The following is a 27,310-nucleotide window of genomic DNA, read 5'->3' as shown; positions in this document are numbered from 1 at the left end:
ATGTGTAGCTATGTCATATATAAGTTCATGTCTTTAAAGGGGAAAGGGAGTTTCTTTTCTCCCTTCCTCTTAGCTGGATGGAAGGTAGCAATGCATTGTCTTGGACAAGTTGAATGATGGCAACAGCCAAAGATGGCAGAGAAAAAAGACATAAGAACCTAGGATTTCTGACATCCTGGAGCCCCCACACCAGTCCGAAACAGTTTACTCCTAGTTGAATGTGAGTGAGATAAAGTTAAGTATCATTTGACCACTGTAATGTGGGGGTCTCTGTTTTAGCAACCAAACTTACAGCCTAAGTAACATAATTTATCATTGTATAAGATACATGGCCCATAGTAGGTGCTTGCTAAATTGTAGCTAGTTTATTTCTAGAGTTCTCCAGCTGACAGTGGGAACAAAATTGTGGTCACTTCAGGAGTCTTCATACAGGAATAGCCTTTAAAGGAGGTGCCTTAATGGAGATGGAACAATATTAGATTAAGATAGATCTTTATGGAAAAAAATGCAAAAGACATTAATACATTTGGTAAGTCTGTGCGGATGCACGGGACATTTCTTATGATGTAATAGGGATTTAAATGTGAATTTCAGTTCCAGCAAAATGAAAGCATTGATTCTCTTGAAGGGGATCGGGGCTGGAAGGGAGGAAATGGGGAGAGACTCTGGAGGCTGTTTAATTGGAAGGTGACCAGGGTCATTTGTGCTGCACCTAATGTCAGAACTCACAGCTTGCCCTACTGTTGCCCTACTGCCTCCCAGTGATTGTAAGTTATACAGCTGTGAAGCTGCGTTTCTCTTTGACCTGTTTATCTGAATCAGCAAGGGGTGTGGTGAGAGATGAGGTTATTCTTACAGGTTTGCTACCCTTCAGAGAAGGAGAGAGGGAGAGAATTAGAGAAGAGTTTCAGATTTTCATTGGTTTTCCCAAGTAGCCAAGCACATCAAGGTGGCCTTGAACCTTCAGAATGGTTGAGCCACAGCCTTCTGTGCTGGAGGCCTTTCTGTGGGGTCAGAACCCCAGACCTCCAACAGAAGCCTTGCACTCCAGGCAAAGTGCCTTAACTACTACCCAGAATCCACTTTCCCTAGAGAGAAGCACAGGGGTTTTTGGATTCAGGAAGCTCTGAGTTTGAATTTAGAAGCCACAACTTCCCTACCAGGTGTGTGAATTTGGGCAAGTAAATTCAGCTCTTTTGAGGCTGGGTTTCTTCATTAGTAATATGGGGTTATTATTTTTTTCATATCAGTGTTATAAGTGCTTATTATTAACTCCCAAGTTGGTTTGGAAGAATAGAGTCTCGAGATGAATTGACCAGCTCATTGAAAATAAATATGCAAGCTTACCAAGAATATGAAGTTCAACTACACAGTAAAACCATTATTAATCTTCCCCGTGAGAAATCAGGTGGAAATGGGCACTGGACTTAGCAGAGGGAATGGTTGCAGCCCTTACACTATTATTAACTTAATGTTTCACATTAACTATGTTCTTCCTGTCCTCTAGATTTCTGTTTCTTCATCTCTAAAATCCCTTCCATAATCTCTGTTGGTCCAACATAAGCTGAGCATCAATGGCATGACTTGGTCATGGTCCTAGAGAGAATAAGTAAAGGCCAAAGCTGTACCAGAATTCTGGTCTGGAGCTTTTTCCAGTGCTTTTAACGTCTCATAAACACCAACTTAGCAGTCACTGTGTGCTGGGCGTGGTGGCAGGTGCTATGGGTACAAAGATGGAAAAACAAGGTCTCAGCCCTCAAAGGGTTTAAAATGTAGCTGGCGAGACACAAACACAATCGAGGTCATTTACCAATGTGCCAGAAATCTCTTTCTTGCTCATCATCACTCCATTTGTGAAGAGAAGGCCTGTGAGCCCAGGACAAGCCTCTGGCAGCTGCACGCACATCCTTGCCTCCTCACTGATTCCTGCACCTGTGCTCTCTCTCCACTTCTGGGCCTTTGCACATGTTGCTCCCCCCACATGAGGCCCTCTTGCTCCTAATCTGCTAGTTTGGATCACTCATGTTTATTGGGCACTGTACCATGTAAGGATCTCTTGAAAACCCAACAAACTCCTTATGAAATAGGGACTACTATTTTTATTTTCATTTTACGGTTGAGTCAAACTGTGGCCCAGGGAAATTTCATTCACTCACTCAAAACACCGAGTTAGGAAGTAGCAGATCTGGGATTTGAACCTGGGCAGTATGGGTGGCTGTGCTTTCAGCTGCTAAACCATTCAGTAGCTATTTCCTCTGTTTCTGCCAGCCTCTTCTTGGGTAACTCAGATATTCCCAGGCTCCCAAAGCTGAGTGTAACGAAGTCATTACTAACAGTGGTCATACCTCCTGAAAAGGCCTTGGGGTCCCCCACATTCCCTCAAAGTCTCACCCAGGTTTTGCTAGGAGTCCCAAGGGGGTTTTATGTGAGCTTTCACATGATTCTTTCAGGCTCTGTTTGCTCCAGGCCTCTTTTCAGTAGCTCCTGCTGGAATCATCTTGACATTAATGTATATGCCAGGGTGGTATCACCCAGCGCTCCTCAAACCTGGAAATCCATAACAGCAGCAATAACTCCCAACACATTTAGCAAACAATTTCTATATACTGTCTATAGGCCCTCTCTGTGTATTAACTCGCTTATTCCTCATAGCAAACTTAGGAGGTAGTTATTATTAATATATATGGTTTACAGATGACAAAACTGAGGTGCAGACAGGTGAAGCAACTTGTCCAAAGACAGTAAGAAAGAAGCAGAGTCAGGATTTGAAACCAGGTCATCCAGCCCAATACTGTAGCATGCCTCACTCGGTAGAGTGGGGTTGGTGGTGCTGCATTCTCACCTTCTTTCCTGAGCAGAAACCACACTCCATGCTGTGCTGAAATGAGTCAAATGCTGCCTCCCCCTGTATGTGCCCCACTTTGTCCCCTGGCCCTCAAAGCTGTGTTTTCAGGGCCTTTGAGTCTCATGGACAGTCCTTCAGCATCTTTTGCCAGAGTTCAGACCCTGGCCTCGAGGCCAACAGTGTCCTCGCTTCTTTCTCCCATTTCCACCCATGTCAGTCAGCTCCTGCATGTGGATCACCTGGAGGCTGCTGGCCTCCCAACACAGTGGACCTGAAAGCCTGTAGTCCCTTCTCAGATAGAACCTCAGTTGCATCAAACAAACTATAGCAACAAGAAGAACTCCTACAAAATTTGCCCACCTGACCGATCATTTTCCAGTGTCCTCTCGCTTTGTAGGGAGGCTGGAGCCCATCAGAGAGAATATTTATTTACCCAAAGCTCTGAGAGCTTCTGCATTCAGTCTGCTTTTTTTTTTTTTACCTTTTTTTTTTTAATTTTACCTTTGTCAAATGGGCATTTTACCTTGTTCAATTGGGAACATCAGAGACTGACTTTTGAAGCCCAAATTATATCCTAGGACCAACTCTGATTTTATGCTACAAAAGATCTCTAAGGAAAGCTGTGGTAAGCATTTCATTTTCTCATGGGGTAGGATGGGGACAGAGGCTAAAGGGGTCCAGTCCTTGAGGCATTCACCTGAATGTCAATTCCCTTACTGGGTGAAGTCTTTGAAACTAGAGCAAAGCAGAGCAAAGCAGAGCAAAGCAGGGGGGTGTGGCAAGGCAGGAGATGAAAGCCTGGAAGCTTTCTGTAAATGCCAGCGCAGCCCAGGCAAGCTTGGGCTCCTGATGATTTTCATCATCATAACAATGAGGTTTAAAAGCCGAATGGAGGGGGGCGCCTGGGTTAAGCGTCCGACTTCACCTCAGGTCATGATCTCTCCTTTCATGACTTCAAGCCCTGCATAGGCCTCTGTGCTGACCCCTCAGAGCCTGGAGCCTGCTTTGGACTCTGTGTCTCCCTCTTTGTCTGCCTCTCCCCTGCTCTCTCTCTCTCTCTGTCTCTCTCTCTGTCTCTCTCTGTCTCTCTCAGAAATGAATAAAACATTTAAAAAGTAATAAAACCTGAATGGAGGATTTGTCAGGATGAACCTGGCAGGATCTGAGATCTGGGGTGGTGGAGACTCAAGTTTCAAGGCCTCTGTGGTTGGCACTGTTCACAGGTCCAGGATGCTTTGGCAGGGTCCAAAATTTCATGGGAGGGCATGGGTGGGGAGGTGCAGAGACTCTTCTGCCTGATGATGTTCACTTCACCTTTCACTTTAGGTGGTAAACACTGTATCACTTCTTCCCACATCATTTGCCACAATCAATTTCAACTGTTCCTAGCCCAAGCCTCTGCCAAGAAGAAACTTCTTTAGAATCACTGGGTGAAAAATTAGGCTCAGTTGTTAGTGTGAAGGCTGGCAAATTTCACCGTCTCCCCACAGACAATACATCAAATACAACTGCAAATGGGCTTCAAACACAGGCATAATGAATTGGCCACATACTTAGGACTTGGAGCTGGGCTTGCAGCGCAAACTGAGTTTTCCGTGTATTTTTCTCTACCACAGTTGGAGCATTTTCTTACAAGCCTCAGTGGAGATTCCAAAAGTCTTAGGGCATCAAAATCTTTGGGACTTATATTGTTATTGTATGGCCCAGCAAGCCCATTCATAGGTATCTACCCTGGACATTTGGAAACACATGTGCCTGAAAGTCATGGCAACATTCTTCATAATAGCCTAAAACAGGAAACCCTACAAACGTCCATCAGCTGGAAAATGGATAAACAAAATGTGGCATATCTCTACCATGGAATGCTACTCAGGAATAAGAAGGAGCGAGCTACTATGCATGCATGGCATGGGTGAACCTAAAAATAATTATGAAACGTTGCAGAAAAAGCCAGACAGAAAAGACTACATAATGTATGATTCCATTTATATGAAATTTCTAGAAAAGGCAAAATTAGAGTGTGCAGAAGCTGATTGGTGGTGGTTTGGGACTAGAGCTCTGAGCAGGACTGACAGCAAATGGGCCAGAAGAGTGAGGGACAGTTCTAAAACTGGGTGGTGGTGATGGTTTCCTCAGTGTGGAAATTTACTGAAATGTACTGACCTGTACACTTGCAGTGGGTACATTTCATGATACGTAAATTATATCTCAATAAACACACATGACAACTAAAAAACAAAATCCTCTGGGCTTCCATCTCTTCTTCCTTTCTTCCTTCCTTTCTTGCTTGTTTCTTCTCTCTCCCTGTCTCTCTCCATTCCTCTCCAAACATTTGCTAATCCTCAGAAATGTTGCTGGCCCTGTTCTGGGCACTGCAGTCATTCATTTGTCCATTCACTCAGCAAGTATTTATGGAGCACCTACTATGTGCCAGGCACTGGTTGGGGGGTTGGGGATACAGTGGGGAATAAAATGAAGTCCTTGTCTTTATGAAGCATCCATTCCACTGGGTTGTCCAGAAGCCATGGGTCTTTTGAACAGAGAAGGACCACAGAGGAATGGTATGCAGTCATTCTGGATAGAGATCAGGGCCTCAGTGGAGTGAGGGAGTGAGCCCTGTGGCTACCTGAGGGAAGAACAGACTGAGGAATGAGTGGACCTCTAAGGTGGGGATTCACTCTGTGTGCTGGAGGAACAACAAGGAGGTGACTGTGGCTGGAGAAGGGAGAGCATCATGAAGAGGGAGGGAGGCAGGGGCCAGATGGGGTGGGCCTCTTTTGCCATAGTAAGGACTTTGGGTTTTATTTTAAGAATAAGAAACCTTTATTTTAAGAATAAAAATAAGAATAGAAACTTCAGGATGGTTCAGAGCAGGATACGACCGCATCTGACTTCTATCTTAAAGGGGCTGCTGGGAACAGTACACAGAGGCCATTAGGAGGCTGATGCTTGGGTGGAAGAGGACGGTGGCTTGTGCTCAGCTGGCGGTGTGGCCCGGGTGAGATATGCTCAGAAATGAGATCTATTTTGAAGGTAGGCCTGACAGGATTAGAAACTGAAGAGCTTGGAGGCTAAAAAGAGCTAATAATGTAGCAGGGGAAACAGCTGTAAGGGTAATAGCCATAATGCACATTTACTGAGCATTTACTCTGCTAAATACATCTTTTAATCCTCACTATGGGGTCGATGTTATGATTATCACCATTTTACAAATGGGAATTGAAACTCCCAGGAGATTAAGCAATCTGCCCAAGGTCAAGCCTCTAGTACGGTGGAGTTGGGCTTTGAACCCAGGCAACACAGCTCAGACCATTTCTTTTTTTTTTCTCTTTTCTTTTCTTTTTTAACATTTATTTATTTTTTGAGAGAGGGAGAGGAGAGAATGAGCAGGGGAGGGGCAGAGAGAGAAGGGACAGAGGATCCAAAGCAGGCTCTGGGCTGACATCCCAAAATGGGGCTGGAACTCACAAACTGTGAGATCATGACCTTAGCCAAAGTTGGATGTGTAACCAACTGAACCACCCAGGTGCCCCCAGACCCTACTTTCTTAACCACTCTGCCATACTAACTCTGTGTGCTGAGGGTTAAAGTAGAAGCAAGTAGAAGCAAGTATGTCCCAGGTGTGTGGATGCAGGTTTGGATGAAAAAGGCAGAGAGGGCTTCCTGGAGGGGGAGAACTTGGACTACAACTTGAGAAGAGAACAGGAGTTCTCCAGGGGACAAGGCATAGATGCTGCTCCAAGCAGGGGAGGAGCATGTGCAAAGTTACTGGGGCATGATCCAGTTTGGCATGCAACTAAAACAGCCTGTGATTCCACAGGGGCACCTGGGTGGCTCAGTCGGTTAAGCACCCAACTCTTGATTTCAGCTCAGGTCATGATCTCACAGTTCATGAGTTTAAGCCCTGTTGGGCTGTATGCTGACAGCACGGGTCCTGCTTGGGATTCTCTCTCCGCACCCCCCCCCCCCAAATAAATACACTTAAAAAATAAAATAAAAAAGACCTATGATTCCACAAGGTTTGAGCATAGGACACAGGGGAAATGAGTTTGGAGAGTTGAGGCAGAAGGCAGATCCTCAAGGGCATCCTGTGTCTGGCCAAAGAGTTTGGAACTTCTGGGCAGCAGGTGTTTCCCAGGATAGTAGATGCATGGCACAGGTGCTAAGCAGAATTGTTATAGGTGATACACAGGCAAGCACTTTGATTTAAATGGTTGTGGATTTCTTATCTATCTATATTAGTGTGAATTAGAAACATATATCATTAGCTCATCAAATCTGTGCTTTCATAGATAGTGCTTAAGATGTGAGAAAAGTTTTTAGAAACAGTTGATTGAAAGGAAGATGCCAGGTCATTAATAGAATAATTGGAAGATTATTCATGCTGTATTGTTTGCAATATCGAAAGATTAGGAACCACCTAATTGCTCATCAGTTGGAGACTGGTTGAAGAATGGGGAAAACAAACACAAAGCAGCCTTAAAAAATGAGGAAGTTTTTACATTATGATATAAAATAAGCTCTAAGGTGTATTGTTAAGTCATAAAAGCAGTTGGAAGACCATTATGCCCCATATGCTTCATTTTTGTTTAAAAAGGGTATATATGTGTGCCTGTGTGTGTGTGTCTGTTTGCTTATACATTAGTAGACACACAAGAAACAGATACAGGTTGTCTTAGTTTGCGGTCAGCTGTAGCAAAATATCATAGACAGGGTGGCTTAAAAGCACAGAAATTTATTTCTCACAGTTCTGGAGGCTGGGAATTCTAAGATCAAGGTACAAGCATGGTTACGCTCCGGTGAAGGCTCTCTTCCTGGTTCATAGCTTGTGCCTTCTCACCATGTCCTCACAATCCAGAAGGGGTTAAGGAGCTCTCTGGGGTCTCTTTTATCAGGGCACCAATCCCATTCATGGAGACTCCACCCCCATGACCTAACTGCTTCCCAAAGGGCCCTGCCTTTTAACCATCCATTTGAGGTTAAGGTTCCAAATTGTGAATTTTGATGGAGGTTAAGATTCCAAATTGTGAATTTTGTTGGGGGACACAAACATTCAGACCATAGCAGTGGTGGTTGTGTCTGGGAAGCGGACCTGGGTGGAAGGAGAGGGTGGGAGAGTTTTTACCATGTTCCCTTTTATAATTTTTTAATTTTGCATTGAACCATACAAGCGCATGCAAAATACAGTTCAATTACTTAATATCAGTGCATGAAGGTCATATGTATGGTGAAGATCATCATGGCAAAACATGCAAGTTGGGTGTCTGAGTCCCATAGGGAGGCAGTGGGGAGTCACAGAAGGACTGAGCAGGTGAGGAGAGTTTCATAATGGGTTTTACTGAGTAATCGGTTGTGTGTAATACTTGGCCTCATTTCTTTTCTTCCACCCCTTTTTACGTTTATGTTCTTACTTTATTTTCATAAGAATCTTTTGGGCTGGGCCCCTCTGCAAAAGTAAGCACTGTTCATCAGAATGCCTGTGACGCAGGCCTGAGCTACCCCAGTTGTGTCCAAATGGTCTGAGCCATGGGCTGCAATGACCCTGAGTGCTTCAGTGCCACACCTGGTCCAGCTCCCCCTCTGCCTCTTACTTCCTGGATGAACCCAATCAAGTCATTTCCTTCTCTCTCTTGAGCCTGTTTTTTCTCTGTAGAGTTGAGATGACAATATTACCTCCGTACCAGAGATATCGTGGGAAAGAAAGAAGGTCACACATGCAAAGGGTTTAGCACAGTTCAAGGAAAAGATTAAGGATGCTTAATGTGCTGCCAGCATTAAAGTGCAGAGCCTGCTTGGGATTCTCTCTCTCTCTCTCTCTCTCTCTCTCTCTCTCTCTCTCTCTGCCTCTCCCCTGCTCACACTTGCTCACTCTCAAAATAAATAAACTTAAAAAAAAGAGAGAAACATTCCAACACTTACCATAGGTGCTATGGGGAATGTAAAGGAGCCTTATCCTTGTGGATTTTATAGTTTTGTTACAGAGCTCTAACATCCTCCTGAAAACAAAACATGAAACATGCAAAAAATAATAATAATAATAGGCAACACTGTGTACCATTAGTGGAACATGAAGTTATTTCAGGAACTACACAACTATCAGATCACAAAGCACTTGCATTTCCCTTCTCATATCTTCTCTGGTCTTCCTGGGGTCTCAAGGAGAATGTCTCAGTGAGTGCTGATTTGCCTTGAACACGCTTGTAACATTTGCCAGTCTTCCTCTATAACAGAGAGGCAATTATACCTTTATACTTTATCCCGTTATCCCTTTTCCTATGGCATATTTATGACATTATTTATTCATGGTTTTTTTATAATGGTATTGGATAAAAGATGAAGTCAGCTCTGGTGTTGATATCATTTGGGTATGGAAAAACATCATGAAGATGGGACCCAAATGACAGAAAGTGTGAGTGAGTAGTGATTCCAGAGGTGCTGGAAGAATGAGATTATGTAAATTCAGAGGATGGTCAGAGTTGCTGGAGTGGGTCAGGAAACATTTCCTGGAGGGAGTTGGGCATGATTTGGGGGTTAAAGGTGCAGAAAGAAAAGAGTTCTAGGGAAGGGAAGCAAGAGACATGGAATGCTTTCCCCAGACCTCCTGGGAATAGGCTTCTCACACTGGTCTCCCCGTCTGAATTCCAGTGTCTCTTCCTCAGTAGAAGTCTTTCATGACCTCACTCCAGACTGGCCCATTACTGCTGGAGCCTGCTCACCACACCTTGTTATACTGTAAGCTTTTCTAGAGCAGAAACTCTGCCCATTTTTGTTACTGGTGCATCCCTGGTGTCCAGTGGGATGTTTGGCACAAGGTAGGGACTCCAATCATTTATCTAACCAATCAGTCCATTAATTCATTCATTAATCGTTGTGTTTTCCACCAAAAGGCAAGGAAAAGAGAACCGGTCCCCAAGGGGTCCGAGGCTGTTGTCTAAAACTCCCCAATGCAAGTATAAAATGTCTTTGAGGCTTTCCTTTTATCTAAGAAGTGTACAAGCAGGTGGTATTCTGTGGCACCATAGATCTGTTTGCTTTAATCTAACAGTCATGTTTTCAGTTACTCATTGATGAAATAATTTAACTTTTTCCCCTAAAACATGTTTCGGTAAATTGACTTTCCGGGAAGACACGCCATCTTCGTTCTGTGGCTTCAGCCACCCCCACTGCATGCCTTGTTTTGAGAAGCATGTCTTTGGAAGCCTTTTAAATTTCTTAGCACATTTCATAGCTGTGATGCTAGCTCACCCAGGGACAAAGTCAAGGTTGCCTCTGGATTCTTTGGGTCTCTTCTCCCATCTCTCTTTGTTTTCCCAATTTTGCCCACACTTTCTCCTGCTCTTACCCAGTTCTTTCATCTTGTTCCTCTGATGCACGACCTAAAAAGTGTAGGCTTTTAGGATTGATTCCTCCTATAGCCCAGAGACCCTCAAACTTGAATGTACATCAGAATTACCAGGAGAGGTGGGAGGGGGGTTGTAAAAACAGATCACCCATGTTTCTGATTCAGTAGGTCCCTGGGAGGCCTGAGATTTCGCATTCCTAACAAGTTCCCAGGTGATGCCCATGCTGCTGGTTCAGGGAGTACATCTGACGACCATTGTTGTCATCTGGACCCTGTTTGCTTATCCACAGAACCTGGGGGCTTAGAAGAACCCAGATATGTAGGCTTCCTCCCAGACCAAATGAATCAGAATCTCTAGAGGGGAGGCTGAGTCACTCCTGTGTTAAAGTTCCCTTGGGGGAGCTCCTGGGTGGTTCAGTCGGTTAAGTGGCTGACTTCATCTCAGGTCATGATCTCACGGTTTGTGAGTTCGAGCCCTGTATCAGGCTCTGAGCTGACAGCTCAGAGCCTGGAGCCTGCTTCAGATTCTGCATCTCCCTCTCTCTTTGTCCCTCCCCTACTCGTGCGCTCTCTCTCTCTCTCTCTCTCTCTCTCTCTCAAAAATAAATAAACATTAAAGTTCCCTTGGAAATTGTAATGCTCTTTGTAAAGCCCAGAGAGATTGTGATTTGTTCAAGGTCACACAGCACAATGATACGGAGGCAAGACTACAGCCCAGGACTCCTGGCTCTTAGAACAGCATCTTCTCCCTACACTGTTGTGTACCTGAAATTGCTAGACTCTTTCATATACATTAGCATATCTAACCCTTACTTTACAGATAGGGAACTGAGGCTCAGAGAGGTGAAGTCCCTTGCCTGAGTGGGTGCCAGTACCAACTGCGTTTATGTGCTGCCCTCTCTGAGGAGATTATGGGAAAGGCCTAGGCTCTGAAAGCAGAAACACCTGAACTTGTACTTTGGTTCCATCACTTGGTGGGACTTGGTGACCAGGTGAACTTGGGTAAATATCAACCCTTCTGTAAGCCTTAGCCTCTCTGTAAAATGGGGCTCTCTGTAAAATCTCACCCCACAGAAAGGCAGTGCTCTGCTCTTACATGGCCCCATGTCCGTCTCCATCATCTCACACACTGGCTTCCTCACAGCTCCAGTGATGTGTCCTCCTACGGCCCCTCAGAGACCATTCCAGCACCCCCCACCCACCCTGGACCCAGAGATTCTAGAAGAAATTCCCCTCTGTCACTTTGCACGGCCAGAGTTAGAAGACAGCTGTTTTAAACTAACATTCACACATCATCTCATTTAATCCCTACAGCTGAACTCCAGGATAGACATCCCCTATCCCCATTTTCAGAGGGAGACACTGATACTTGGGGGTTGTACTGCTAACAAGGGACCAGATCAGGAGCAGAATCCAGGATCGCCTGACTGCACAGACCATGCTCCTAACAGGCAAAATGACTACTATGTGCCAGCAAATTTGCTCACTTTCAAAGTAAGAGCACAACTCACTCTTTTGAAAAAATGTATTCATTTCCCAAACCAAAGCAGACAGCAGGAGGCTGGCATCTCCAGCTGCTGTTAGTGAGCAGAACTTGATGCCTTTGCCTCAGTGCCAGCCTTTTCCCCAGCCTCTGTCTCTATCCTTCAGGGCCAGCTCCTGGACACTAACAGCTCCAGTCTGGATGCTGGGGAGCCACTGCCAGGCTTTTAGAGGCTTGGAGTTTCTTGAAATCTCCTGGCTTCAAGGGCCACCTGTGTGGCTGGTGCCGTCCTCCCCTCTCCTGCCCTCCTGGAAAGCCCCAGTCTGTCAACTTCTTGCTTTGCTCTGTAATGCTTCCTCCACCGTTACTCATGCACTACCCTGAGGCCAGACTTTGAGGGAAAGTGGAGGTGACTGGGTGGGGGTTCTCTGCACCATCCAGGTGGGGCTTCTGGTGAAACCCTGTGGCCTTTAGACTTTGGGAAAGGAGTTTATTGTTTTGCAGCTAGAATTTCTTGTTCACCTTTATTTTACTTCTCTTTCTCTTCTTCCTTCTCCCTTCCCTTCTCTCTGTCCTCCCTTTCTTCCTCCTTGAACCGAAATCAGTGACACACTGCTCATCCTTGATGGATCCCCTTGAACTTGGACTCGCATCAACGAGTCAGTCATTGGTGGGTTTAGCATTCCACTCAAGGTCTGAGAGCTCCAGAGCCTCTAGCCTGTCTCCTGGTAATATGCTAATACATTATCCTGCCTTGTGGTATTTGCTTTTGTATAAGAAGCTCAAAATAAGTGGACCCTCTAGTGGCCTGTCAGATCTTCTTAACTGGCCAGTGAGGAGACTTACATTGAGGCAGGAAGGCATTCCATGGGGGTTCTCCAGTCACACCAGAAAGGTGACTCTGCCTCATAAAACTAACAGGAAAAAAAAAAAAGTCACTGCTTTTATTTTTTCTTTAACGTTTATTCATATTTTGAGAGACAGAGCAGAGCATAAGTGGGGGAGGGGAGAGAGAGGGAGACACAGAATCAGAATCAGGCTCCAGGCTCTTAGCTGTCAGCACAGAGCCCAACACGGGGCTCGAACTCACAGACCATGAGATCATGACCTGAGCTGAAGTCGGACGCTCAAACGACTGAGCCACCCAGGCGCCCCCAAAAGTCACTGCTTTTAGAGCTGAAAGGAACCTCAGAGAAAATCTATTCCCTGGCAGCATTTTCCACATGTTGAAGGGGAAGCCTAGTAAGAAATTTGAACTCATGCCTTGTGATCCTCTCTGCAGGTCTCTGTGCATGACTGAGGTTAGAAGGTGACACTTGGTTTCTGTACCCTTGAGCCCCAGTGATAGAGGCCAGGAGGTTACTCCAGTTCTCCGGGGAACCTTGTCCTCCCTCCTTGCCCCATATTCAAAGGAGCTAGGAGGTAGGCAGAGTATCTCCTCCTGTCTCCCACTAAGCCCACTCTCCTGTACTAGACTGGGGGCTCTGGGAATCCCTGTCATGACTCCAGGAGGCTCTGGGGAGCGAGAGATGATCCCCTACCCTCCCCCCCACCCACGCTCCCTCACGTGTTCCCCACTTCAGGGGAGAGAGAGGGAGAGGGAGATGGCAGTGACGGAGAGCTCCATCCAATGCCAAGCATTGATCTGGCTCTGGGCGTTGTCATGGCAACAGCTTTTCCACTTAGGGGGAGATCAGCTCACCACCATGAGGAGACAGGCCACTTTTCCCTCTCCTCAGTCTCCTAGCTCCCTGCCCTCAGCTACCCTAGTCACCTTTCCATCTGCTCTGGACAGTCATCCTGGGCTACCACCAGCCCTCTCCCTACCTTCACACTCCCCCACCCTTCCTCCTCCCCTCTTGTCATTCTCATCTCTCCTCTCCCTGCACTCTGCCCACTAGCTATCACCCCTGCAGTTCTTAGGACCACCTATCTCCTGGGCACACATAGAGATGCAGGGAGTGAGAGAGGATGGTGTCTCCCTCTGAGCCTGGATGCTTGAGGCAGCCTCTTCCTTCCAGCAAGCTGCTCTTCCCACTGCTCCCAGCCAGCAACCTTCTCCAGGGGAGCAGGCATGATTACTAAACCACTTTGTCTGCCTGAGAGAATCTGGATAGAAAGGAGTACAGACTTACTGTCAGACCATCTTGGGTTCTTGTCCCTGCTCTGCCACTTACTAGCTTTGCATCTTCTGGCAAGAGATTCAGTTTCCTCAGCTAAAAAAGAAAATAACAGTATGATAACAGTAGCTACCTCAACAGGTGTTTGTGGGGTACAATGAGATGCCAGTAGCAGCTCACATTTGCTGAGCCCTGGCTATGTACCAGGCGCTATGCTAGGTGCCTTGTATGTGTCACTCAGTCATCTGAAATAGCCATATTTGCTGTCCCTACTTACAAATGAAAAGTTACAGCTTAGAAAGATCATGTAACTCACCAATGGTTACTAGCCTGGGAGTTGTGTGGGCAGTCTTTGATCCCAGTGAGACTGAAACCAGGGCTCTTGGTTCAAATTCTATGCTTTCTTGCACCTAGTATTAGGAATGTGGCAAGCAGATTGCCTGGCACACAGTAGGTGGTTGATATCTATCACACCCTACCCTGGAAGTCCATTAATTACATCATTTGTTATGCACCTAACATGTCCCAGGTGTTAGAAGTACAATGATAAATTACACACAGTCTTTGTCCTTGAAAGACTTAAGAGTCTATAGCAGGAGACAGTTGTGCAAATACCAGTGAAGTGGTATAGGGGTTTGAACCCAGGCTCTGGAGCCACTAAGTTTGAGTACAAATATCACCTGCCCAGGGTACCAGCTGAATGATCTTAGGCATGTCATTGCACCTTTCTGGATCCTTGTCTCCTCATCTATACGATGGGGCTTTGAATGGAACCTGCCTTAGAGCAAAAAAGGAAATGTACACATGACCCAGCACAAGGCCCAGGATAGACTAAATCCTCCATAAGAGGACAAAGTCAGTATTTTTATTAGCAGCTCAGTTACACTAGAACCAGGAGAAGGAAGTGGTCAGTACTCTTTGGAGGAATCAGGAAAGGCTACATGAGGATGGGAGACTTGCAGAATCTTGGAGGAACCTGTTTGCCAGGCAGTCCAGGAAGAGCAGGTTATCTAAGGCCTGAGATTCATCCGGAGCAAAGGCATGAGGCAGTCTAGTGTGTGTGTGAGGAAGGACACACAGTGTGACTAGCAATAGCAGCGTTTATGGAGTATTTACTCTGTGCCAGGCATCACTTTAGGTCAGTGGTTCTCCCTCCTGGCTGCACATTTAAAAAAAAAACAACCTGCAGAGGTTTGTGTTTGATCTGTTTTAATATGAATGCTGAGCCCTATCCCTAGAGATTCTTATTTAATTGGTCTGGGGTGGCTCAGCCATCAGCTCCTTTGGCGATGCAAATATGAATCCAGGATTGCAAAGCTCTGGTCTCTGTGTTTTAGAAGTATTAACTCATTTAATTTCCATGACAACGCTATGAAGTTGGTACAAGGCTCAGGAGAGAGTAAATAAATTTTCAAAAAAGTTGTAAAAGTTGAATCAAGGCAGATCTGACGCCAGTAGTCTCTTAACCACTATGCTGTGGATGGAGAGAAGGGTGTAAAAGGGGAAATTGGAGACAGCAAGATGGAAAGGATGGTGGGTGGGGGCTAATCAGTTCCATTTGGGCAGCTACGTTGGTTGTCAGCTTTGTGTCCCCATCTCCTGTGGCACCAGGCATGGATGCCATTTTCTTACAAATATGTCCTGAATGTGCTTTAGGGATCAGGACATAGGCTGCCTTGTCCTGTCCCTAGCCCCAGTCTTCACTAAGATGGACATTCAAGTCTGAACATCTATATGAACCACCACAGAATGGACCTTATTAAAATGCAGATTCTGGGCTGTGTGGGTGGCTCAGTGGGTCAAACATCTGACTCTTGATTTCAGCCCAGGTCATGATCTCATGGTTCCTGAGTTCGAGCCCTGCACTGGGCTCCTCATTGACAGCACAGGACCTGTTTGCGATATTCTTTCTCTTTCTCTCTCTCTCTCTCTCTCTCTGCGCCTCCCCTGCTCACTCTATGTCTCTCAAATAAGTAAGTAAATAAATAAATATTGGACACAAAGCATTATAAGTTAATGTCTGTCTTCTAGACAAACTGTAAGCTCCAAGAGGGCAAGAAGAGCATCTGTCTTATTCCCAGCTGAATCCTTAGTACTCAGCAGATAAACAAACAAACAAACAAACTTAAAAAAATGATAGAAGTTGCGCTAATCATCATTATCAAGAAAACCTGGGTTCTGTTCTTAGTGAAGAAGAAGAAAATGTCTATTGTGCAGGTAACTAGCAGCCCCTATGATGGTTATCTTGGGCAAATGACTTCCACTCTTGGGCTCCATCTCTGCAAATATAAAATGAAGTTGGATTTACTGATCAAAGAGATTCCAAGGTAGTCAGATATCATGACGCTGTACCTAAACTTATTTATCAGTAATGTTCAGGGAAAGAGAAAGAGGCCTGGTCATTCCCCTCATGCAGTACTCCAGGTGTCCTCATTCTTAGGAAATGTCAGACTCTAGCTTGTGCCTGTCCCTCCATTCATCTAAACATGTATTACAAGTATTTTGAGTACCTGCTGTCTGCTGAGTACTAAGGATTCAGCTGGGAATAAGACAGATGCTCTTCTTGCCCTCTTAGAGCTTACAGTTTGTCTAGAAGACAGACATTAACTAATAATGCTTTGTGTCCAATATGTTGTGTTCAAATGTTCAGTAAAGTGCTATAATGAAAGTGGATTACTACATGCATGCTATAAAGAAGATGTGGGGTATAGTTGAGATGGAGGAGGCAGAGAAAATCTCCCCAAGAATTTATTTTGAAGCTGAGACCAGAGGGAGAAGGAATCAGTTATGCAAAAAGTCAGAGGAAGTGCATTCCAGACACAGAGAACAGCAAGTTCAGACACAGGCCCTGAGGCAGGAAAGAGCTGGGCTCATTCTAGGAAATGAAAGATGGCCAGGGTATCCAACTGTTATCAGTATGTAGGAGGCTGACATGGAATGAGAATGGAGTGGTCAGTAGATATCACAGCTTGTAGTACCACATAGGCTCTGGGAAGGATTTTGGATTTTATTCTAAGGACAGGGGGATGTCATTAATGTATTTTTAGGCAGAGATGGAGCAAGGCTGACATAATCAAATCTGCATCTTTATAGAACCTCTGGATGCTTTATGAATAAAAGATTTGGAGGGGGACAGAGTGGAGGTGAAGAGCCCTTTGGGAGTCTATTGCATCTGTCAACAGGAGTTGAACAGGGCTTGGATGGGGAAGAAAAGTGATCTCACTAAGAGTTATCTGGTACATTCACCCAACCACCCACCCATCCATCCATGCATCAGTCCACTTAGCCATCAATCCATCCATCCGTCCATCCATGCATCTATCCATCCATCCATTATCCATCCATCCATCTATCCATCCATCCATTATCTGTCCATCCATCCATCCATCCATCCGTCTGTCTGTCTTCCCGTCTGTCCATCCATCCATCCACCCATCTGTCCATCCATTCATCTACTTATCCATCCATCCATGCACCCATCCATCCATCCATCCATCCATCCATCCATCCACTCACCTACCTGTTCAAGAAACATTTATAAAGTGTCTCTCTAAGTGCCAGGTTCTACACTAGATGTGTTGGGTGAATAAGACGGCTTATTCCCTCCAGGAGTTCACAAGTTAAAAGGATAGAGAGAGACACATAAACAAATCTTACAGCTCAGCACAAGCCATAATAGCAGTGAGTTTCAAGAGGTGTGGAAAGAGACTCTTACCAGTGGTGATCTGTTTGCCTAGTGCCAGTGGGAGGTGAAAAGCCACAATGTGATTCACAACCCCCGTTGCCAAGGGTGAGGACTTTTCTGGGCCATAGTAAAATAAACACGTTTGAGGGAAACAGCAAGACAAGGGGAAGTTGACAGCCTTGGAATTTGACTTGAGAATAGACAAAAATCCCAGGGAAGCTAGGAAGTGGACACATCCAGAACAGATTGAGCTTTCCCATGAATTTATCCTACAGGGTCTTTCTGCATGAGTTTGAAGCCTCCTTTTCGATGGCCCATTGGTAATTTATTGGCTGGACTCCAGTGGCTGTCAGTGAGAGCAAGGCTGGCTATCTCTGCTTTAGGCATCAAACAAACCCTTCAAACTAGGATGCCAGGGTTCTGGGAACAGAGAAACCACGGGGTCAAAACCAGATGGGTTCAGATAGGTAGTACAGTATCATGGTCAAGGATGCAGGCTTTGCAACCCAACTGCCTGAATCCAAATTCTATCTCTACTTCCTGCTAGCTGTGTAACCTGGCAAGTTATTTAATGTCTTTGTGACTCAGTTTCCCATCTTGCAGGAGAAAAGAATTGTACCTTCCTTGTGAGGGTTCAAAGACAATATTGCTACAGTGCTTAGATCAGTGCTTACAACATGATAGACACTGTATGTGTATTTGTTAATAAAATCTGCCCTTACTTCTTTTGTTCAGCTCTGTAGACAGACTTTCAGGGTGAGACCATGTGCTCCAGGCTTCCAGGGGATTGGGACCTGGGAATTGCATCCCAGGGGTAACCATGGAATGTGCTGATGTCAGGTGTTGTATTGGGTCAGCCAGAAACCTGTACCTTTCTTCCATTAAACCAAAGCTCCTTGGAATGGTTGCCCTAATGACCTTACTTCCTATTCCTAGTACCTTGTTACTTATTCCCAAGACTGTCCTTCTGCCTGCCCCATGTTCCAGTAGGTAGAAAGTATACTGTAGTGCAACAAGCTTAGGTTTGGGAGTCAGACTTATTTCAAACCACTCAGCTGTGTGCAGGTAATTTAACTTCTCTGAGCCCAGTTGGTTTAACATTAAAGTCATAAATAATGATGAGCTTGAGAAATCCTGGAATAAAGTAGTTGAAGCCCAAGTTCACCTGGGCCATAGTTAGTGGAGCAGACAAACTTGAGGGAATAGAAGCCATGGGGATCAGACAGGCATACAGCAATGGTTGAGTGTGCTTACTGGAACCTGACCTCCTCGGCTCAAATCTTCCATTTTCCTCTTCTTTTATTCCATTTGGGTCTGGAAAACCATGTGCTCAAAGTCATGGCTCCATAGCTGAGGCATCCCCAGTGTGTTCTCCTTTGACCATTGGTCCTGGACCTCAGAGCATCCTATCAAGCTCTTCTGACAGATGAAGGGTTGTCATCCTCCTTTAGATTTGGTAACTGGGACACTAAGTTGTTAAGAACTTAGACCAAGCAGGTCCAGCTGGTACATTCTGCTACAAAGTCTACCCAATAAAGAGGCCCATTCTTGGAAAAGTGTGAAGTGGATGAATGCTTATATATTGGACTTCACATCCCTTTGCCAAGTTTTTTTTTTTTAATGCAAGGTATATGTTGCAGAGAGAATATTGTCAGAATTTGGGGATCACTGTGAGCCAAGAGGAGGGATGATAGCCCATTTCAGGTTTATAATTAATAATTTCAACCAATTTTTGAAGTTCCAGCCTCTAAGTAACCCTGGGTTCCAATCCCTGCTCTATGACATGTTCCAGCTATGTGATCTTGGATGCATTTCTTAAACTTGTCTATATTTTCCTTGTCTGTAAATGAGCTTGATTAATATTAATACCTTCCTCATGGAGTTGAGGTGAGGAGCTAAACTTGTTTGCCTTTCTCAGAATTCCTAGCCCAATGCCTTGAACTCTGTAGAAACTCAGTTAATGCTGTGTCCTTTGAAACAGCCACATGTACCACCTCCAGACTTATCTGTTGACAGTAGCAGGTGATGAACATCTTTGTTTAATTCAGTTACAGATTCTCCTCCTTGCCCCAGGCACATAAGCACAGCATATTAATATGACCCCTAGCTGTTTTTAAGGTTTTGCTTGGCTTGGCTGGGGCTGGAGTTGTGGAGGAGTCCATTCATCAGTGGTTAGGAGAGTCTTCTGCAGACAGACCTGTATGGTGAAACTTTTCCAAATTCAGTTACCAGCTGAGCAGTGAAGGCAGCTGTGTTTAGACAAGTCTTAGTTTGAACATACTCCCTATCTTCCACTGTCTGTTTGCTTCTCAGTGGCTTCCCCCATGACCTGACTCTTCTTCCCAGAAATGAGTTGTATAAAATGGCCTTTGGGAATTAGGCAAACCTGAATTTGAATATTGTCCCTGGCATCTACTATCACATCTCACTGATTCTAAGATGGCTTTGGTTATAAAACACACCATTTTTTATATATCACCAAGCTGCCTCTAAACTATGACATGCCATTTAATTATAAAACACGTTAGTACTTTAGGTATCCTTAAATCTGAAAAAAAAATGTGCTTTTTAGAGTCATTTTCCCTTTCTGAGGAACAAGGTGAGGAAAGTACCTCCCATATGCAAGCCCCTTAAGTCATATACAATTTCATCTCATCTTCAAAGTGTGAAAACTAATACAGGGAAACCTCATTTAAGTAGAGTCAGAGGCTAGAAGAGGGAGCCATACCACTCAATGTCAATTATAGGAAGAATTGTCAATTATAGACTCCAATAGAACAATTCTCAATAGGAAAGAATCATTAATTGCAAACCCCAACAGGGAAAGAAGTCCATCTCCTACCAGAAATTGACCACCCCTATGACTCAGCCAGTGAGAAACCATCATCACCCTGAACTCCTGTCCTGCTTTTCTCCAAGGGACTTCCCTTCAAAACAATCCCTCCCAGCCTCCTCCTTCTTCTCCATAAAATAAAGTTTCCTCTCCTTTGTTTGTTAGTCTTGTCTGTGGTTTTGTGTAACTTGCATGTCCCAAATTACAATTTTCTGCTATTCCCAAATAAACCCATTTTTGCTGGTAAAATAACTTACTTTTAAGGTTAACAATAGGATCACTGTGGGATAAGTATTATCATCACCATCCCTACTTTACAGAATAAGAAATTGAGGCTCCGAGAAGTTTGGGTTTTCCTAAAGATGTGTAACTCATGACTGACCAAGCTTGGAATGCTCCAACATGTTGCCTTCTCTGGGCTGCTTAGTAGTGAGTTCCTCATCACTGAGGGTAATCAAATATAGGGTGGATGACCACATGTTGGCAAAGTTGGAGAGGAAATCTAATCAACAGATGACTGGTACAGTCCTCTATGTACTTGTAAAATACATGCATGAATCCCTATTTCACAAAGGGAGAAACAACCTCACAGAGTTTGACTAATGCAAGTAAATGAACCAGCTGGGACTTGAACCCGGACCTGTCTGGCTCCAGAATCCTTCTTTCACAGAGTCTTTCACAGAGTCTGCTGGGAGGAGTAGAGGAGTTGAAGCAGACAGTAAGTAAGTAGACAATTAAATAGGCAGAATTGTTACAAACATAATTGTAAAAGCTGCGAAGGAAACAAACTGGGTGATACAATGAAGTAGAAATAGGTGGAGAAAAGTCTCTCTCAATGGAGAGTGATCAGGAAAGGACTCTCAGAAGAGACAGAAACATCGAACCTTCACACCATCCTGGCTTGAGGATTAAATCTGGTAATTTATGCAATGTACTCAGCGTATTTGGAATCTAGGAACTGCCCAATAATTGGTAGCTATTATTAAGAAAAGTAAAATATTTCCTCAGAGATCATTGTGGAATCAGAGGGGCAGCATGCTTTGTCTCACCTCCAAAATCTAGATCTTTTCTCTCATGGAGTAGGAGGGAAGAAGACAGTTTGGGGAAATGAGAGGCTTGGCAAATGGTCCTTGGTAGGCTCAAGGCTACAGCTCCCACGGGCAGTTGTCTCATTCAGTTCTTGGTGACTCCCCTGCAGAGTGGAGAATGCCAAGGGGCTAAGAGTCATCTCTGCCCACCATCCAGTAGCTGTGTGACCTTGGGCAAGTCACGTCTTCTAAGCATCTATAAAATGAAGGTTTGGGTCTTCAAAATGAAGTACTCTTCTAGTTCTTTCTAATTCTGAACACCTCCTTCTTTCTTTCTGCAGACGTGTTCCCACAGTGCCCTCTTTTGGCCATTTAGTAGAGAACAGGGACTGTACATCCTCAGGAAGATAGGTGCTCACTATTAGGAGCCTGGGGAAACTTGGCCTGCTAACTACTCCCCTATGGAAGATTTAGAAGCTTTAGGGGCACATACAGGTCAGTACACCAGGATAAGAGTCAGGAAATCTGACTTCCCACAATCACAGATTTTTGGGAAGCAGAACTTAAAGACTATTTATTGCAACAACAGCAACGTTAGCTAACATTTGTTTAGTGCTAAACATTTACCAGGCATGGACTTGATACTATATGTAAAGTGGTGAGTATAACAGAACAGGGCCTGCTTGAAAAGAGGCAACATTGCATTGATACCCAAAGGATGAGCTCTTGCCCATCCTTTGGTTGGGCAGAGATTATGACAGCAAAACAGAGCATTGTGCAGAGGCCCTGAAGGAGTATTTAAAGAGCCAAAAGAAGCTGTGTCAATAGTGACTAGGTTACTGGAGGCTAAAGCATCTTGTAATGTTAAAAACATGTCTGGTCAAAGTACAGCCACCTTGGAAAATCTCTTGACAGTATCTACTAAAACTGAGTATACACACATCACCAGAAATAGGTACCTGTGCTCACTGACAGGCATGTACAAGAAAGCAGGATGCCTCACAATAGCTGAAACAAGCCATATGTCCACCAGCAATAGAAAGAATCAATAAATTAGGTCATATTCTTCTAATAGAATAATGTCAGCAGTCAGAATCATCAAACTGTAATTAAACACAACAGGGGTGAAGTTCACAGAGATAACAGACATAAGCAGTCAGACTCATGTTGGGCTCTGAATTGAGCATGGAGCCTGCTTGATATATTCTCTCTCTCTCTCTCTCTCTCTCTCTCTCTCTCTCTCTCTCTCTCCCTCCCCCTCCCTCCCTCCCTCCCTCCCTCTCTCTCTCTCTCCCTCCCTCTTTCTCTCCCTCCCTCCCTCCCTCCCTCTCCCTACCACCCTGCTCACACACACACACACACACACACACACTCTCTCTCTCTCTCTCAAAAAAAAAAGAGGGGTGCCTGGGTTGCTCAGTAGATTAAGCATTAGACTTTGGCTTACATCCTGATCTCATGGTTTGTGACTTTGAGCCTGGCCTCATGCTCTCTGCTGTCAGCACAGAACCTGCTTCAGATTCTCTCTCTCTCTCTCTCTCTCTCTCTCTCTCTCTCTCTCTCTTTCTCTCTCTCAAAAATAAACATTTAAAAAAGTTTAAAAAAATAAAAGAAGTCAAGCTAAAAAGTTAATATGTGATTCCTCTTTTATAAATATAAATATAAATGTATATATATACACATATATATTTGTATATAAATAAAACAAAGTTCCTTGGTGCTAGTAGCTGGGATAGTGGTTGCCTTTGAAAGGTATTGTAACTGGACGGCACGAAGGAGGCTTTTTAGGAAGTGGGTACTGTTCTATTTCTTTAACTGGGTACTGGTTGTAGGGGGGTGTTCCTTTTGTTAAATTTCATCAAGTCATATACATGAATGCATGATACGTGTATTATGCTCCAGTAAAATATAGTAAAAGCACTATTGTGGCTACAAAGTGACATTACCTTTTTTTTTTTTTTTTATCACAGTCACATTGCTGTTACCATCAGCAGGAGCAACACAGCCACAAATATTTTGAGGACAAGGCCCTAAGTGCTACTTTTCCACCTGAGAAATTGCAACCAGAGGGGAACATTTGACAAGGTTACCAGTTCCACTGAGTTCCTGGAGAGCGAAAAAAAGACTGACAAAGGAACTGGCACACCAAGCTTTTCAGAAAAGTGCTTGAGGAACAAGGGAGGGAGAGTTTGCTCCCCAGTCATCTCTTGAGTTCTGAGCTGCCTCCTGCTTGGCAGTTCAGAACCAGAGAGGCACTCTCCTGGGTTCTGAGCAATCCGAGGGTGTTGAGGCTGAGTTTATCAATGGGAATCTGCCTTGAGACAGTCTCAGGCTGGATAAAAGAGGGCCGTGCTGAGGCCAGATGGTTTGACAGCCACAACCTGTCAATGACAGGGCCATAGACCATTAAGTGTAGTGGAGGGGATGTTACTATCTTAATTTACAGATGGCCCAAGAGAAGTTAAGTGGCATTCTTAAACTCTCACATCAGCAGAAGTCAGACTGAAGCAGGAATTTCTTACTTCCTGGTTCAGTGCACTCTGGGCACCAGTTTTCTTGTGGACATTAAAGGGGGTAGGATTAGATCATCTGTAAATCTCCTCTGGGTCTCCTAGTTTCTGTGACTCTTATGAGTTCCTGTTGCGTGTGGAAGGAGCTTGAGGATGTCTCAGGAAAAGTGGTTTTTATATCATTTAGCCTTGCCACAGTTAATTAGTGGCTGCCACCACACACGCAGACTTACACACATGCACGCATACATGCACACACACATGTAAGTACACATGCATAGATCTTGCTATGATTCTGAGGTAGGTTTTCAGTCATCATTGTAGAACATCACTGGTCATGCAGGGAGGCTGTGTGGCATAAAGAAGAGCATATATTTTAAATTTAAGCAAATCTGAGTTCCAGTCTTGGAGCCTGTCACCTCACTGTGTCTGAGCGAGTTATCTAGTGTTCCTTAATCACACCTTCTTTATCTATAAAATGTGAAATTTGAAGTGCTGACTGACCTATATGCACTGAATAGATGACAGGCATTTGCTATTGATATGATATTGAGGAGTGTCTTAAACCCCTATGCCTCAGTTTTTTCTTTTGTGAAGTGGGAACACCATCACCTTTCTCAAAGGATTATTGTGAGGATTAAGTTGGATAAAAAAATGTAAAATGTTTGGTGCACTGGTTTATACATATTAAGTGTTCATAAAGTATTTTTCTATGTGCCAAGGAAGGAGATGGGTTCCTTCCACTTGCTCCGAGGAGTCCTGTTTCTGGCAAACACAAAGATTCTAAGAAATGGTCTCCTTTTGGTCACATCTAGGCAGTAAGAGGACAAATGAAGAGAGGTAAGAAGCAGCTTGATACATTACAATGGGAAAAATAGCAGGTGATGACGATAATCATGATAGTGCTGATGTTATCATCTGTGTGATGCTTCATGTGTTGCAAAGTGACTTCACATCCTTTATCTCCTTTATTTCTCTAGCAACCAGCTATTCCCATGGTGAAGTGTGAGGAGTGGGAGTGCTTGCATGGGTATTTTGGGACCCAGAGCCTAAGGGTTCTGCCCTTTAAAACTGTAGCTCTTCTCAATGAATTTGGAGCTAGGTTTCAGCATTGCAATAAAATATATACAACCAGACCCGTCCTTTCCTTGTGAACACAAATCACAATACAAAGCATTTTATGGGACGAAACTTAATTCCTCTCTCAGACAGGGAACTCTGTGGACAGATCCTTCCCTCTTCTCTCAGGCCGAGTGGAGTTCTTGTCCCTTCTCCACATCTTGCAGCAGTGTCTATCTTGGTCTCACACTACTGAGCTTTGGCTGCCTCGAATTTGTATGCCCTGGTTTCCCAAGCAGACCTGAAGCTTCTGGAGAGCAGGGCTGCCCTTACCTCTTTGAATCCTCCACCTGCTGCTTCTAGGTGCTCCCCTAGGACAGAGATGCCACCTTCCCTGAATGTGAGTCAGGTCCTTTCTCACTGTTTCTGTCATCCTTCTAGTCCAGATCTTCCAGATGCTGGATCCAGAGCCTATTTTCACTGTGCCCCCTGGTTTGGACTTCTTGTCCTGGTGCTCAGCTGGGTAGGACTAGGGGATAGAGGAGAGGAAAGCTAAATGGGAGAGGAGACATGGGTGGAGTCTTGGCCTTGGGGAGTGGGATTCAAGTCCTGTATTTTATAGGAACATACGTATATGTTTATGTATCTGTGAGTGAGTGTGTGTGTGTGTGTGTGTGTGTTTGTGTGTGTGTGTAGCATAGGATATGAGTGTCCCTGTGTTTTATTCTATACTAAAGTGTATGTGTCAGCATCTAAATGGCCATGCATAGGTTAGTGTGCATGTTAGCACCTGTGCATCTGTGAATGTCAAAGCCTGTGTATGTGTGAGAGCCTCTGTTAACAAATTATATGTCCACACATGTCACTACACATGTATGTGTTCCCATGTGCCTGTATACAAGTGGGTGCATGTATGTATGGTGGTACATGTATGAAAATGAGTGCCTCTGTGTGTGTAGGGGGGCTTTGTGTATAAATGGAGGCAGAATACAGTGTCTGTTAAAAGTATATCCTCCAAGTTTTGGCTACCTAGGCCTAAGCCCTGAATTCAGCATTGAAAAGCTGTAGGTCCTTGAGTGAATAATTGCCTTCTTTAAGTCTTGCCTAACTCATCTCTAAACTAGGGATAATAGTACCTACCTTCAATATCTAATGTGAGGGTGGAATGATGAAATGTCCATAATGCACTTAGAATAATGCCTGGTGCATAGGATGTGCTAAAAATATTGACTGTTACTAAGTTATTCATGACAATAAATATGTAAGTGACTGGGCCCTCATCTATGTGTGGAAATGTGTCTTTGGGCACCTGAGGTTGATATGTGTACCTGTTAGAATGTGTATGTTGGTATGGGTATATAAGCCCTGTACCTGAGGGTCAGCGCGTATGCATGCTTGAGTGTGACCTGCCTGTGAGTGCCTCTTTGTGTGCTTGTGTTCCACCAAATTGTGAACCTCTAAGGTCAGGGACTGTGTTTCATTCATTATTTTACCTAAGCCCTTGGATCTGGGACATAGCAGTTGCTCAGCAGATTAGTGTTGATCAGATGAATAAAGTAGGCTGGACATTCAGAGATTGTTATTCATTTAGTATACCCATTTGCGGAAAACAAAAAGCTGTTACTAGCTAGATAGATGACAGATATATAGGTAGATATATGGGGGGCAGGTAGAGTAGGAGAGTTTGTGATAGCTAGCTAGCCAGCCAGCTAGATTCATAGACAAATAGCCAGGGTTGACTTTTGTTAAGTAGAATCCCACGTACTTTACACTGGAAGAGTTATTAGAGGTGATGTGTCCCAGGAAGTTACAGAACTTTGTCTTTGGTAACCCTGTGGGTTATGATGGAGTTTCTTTGATGGCCCAGAATCAAAGAGGAAGAGGGAATCACAGACAGGAGAGTTAAGCCCCTTACCTAACATCAACAAGAGTCTATTAGCATTTAATGTCTGCCTATTGGATGCTCATGTAGATTTGTATTTAAAGAAAGAGTTCCACTCTAAATGTTAGAGAATCTTGTTCTAGCCCAGCCCTTTTATTCTACAGAAGGAAGAAGATGAGCCTCAGAGAAAGGAAAAGGTTAGGACCTCCTGACCTCTCTTTCAGGTGCATTCTCAGTGCACCTCCTCCCTTGAAATGTAGTACCTATGAATTCTCTGAATTACCGGGAAACAGAAGCAATTCCTCCCAAGAAATTCCCCTTTAAAGAAGCCACTATTATAGTAGTAACATCCTTTTGAGATGTCAGTCCAAGAAACACTGCCCTGTGTTTGAGACCTGCCCCTTCTTGTCAGCCCCCTTGGCTATGTTTGCATTAGATAAGACCACTCACCTGGCCTCAGATGTTTGGACCAAGGGAAGCACTCTGACTGAAACAGGGAAATCACATTACCGCTGGTGCAATT

The 27,310-nt window shown here is 44.4% G+C and overlaps 1 protein-coding gene across 1 annotated transcript in view; it reads left to right on the top strand.

The window, feature by feature from the left end:
• Window positions 1-27,310, top strand: part of ACSM5 (acyl-CoA synthetase medium chain family member 5) — a 181,070-nt gene that overhangs the window by 41,430 nt on the left and 112,330 nt on the right. The gene's annotated exons all lie outside the window — the stretch shown is intronic.

The sequence above is a fragment of the Felis catus genome, chromosome E3, assembly GCF_018350175.1.
Source record: "Felis catus isolate Fca126 chromosome E3, F.catus_Fca126_mat1.0, whole genome shotgun sequence".
NCBI classification, from domain to species: Eukaryota; Metazoa; Chordata; class Mammalia; order Carnivora; family Felidae; genus Felis; species Felis catus.
The sequence above is the reverse complement of the archived record's forward strand: the minus strand, read 5'-3'. Positions and strand labels throughout refer to the sequence as shown.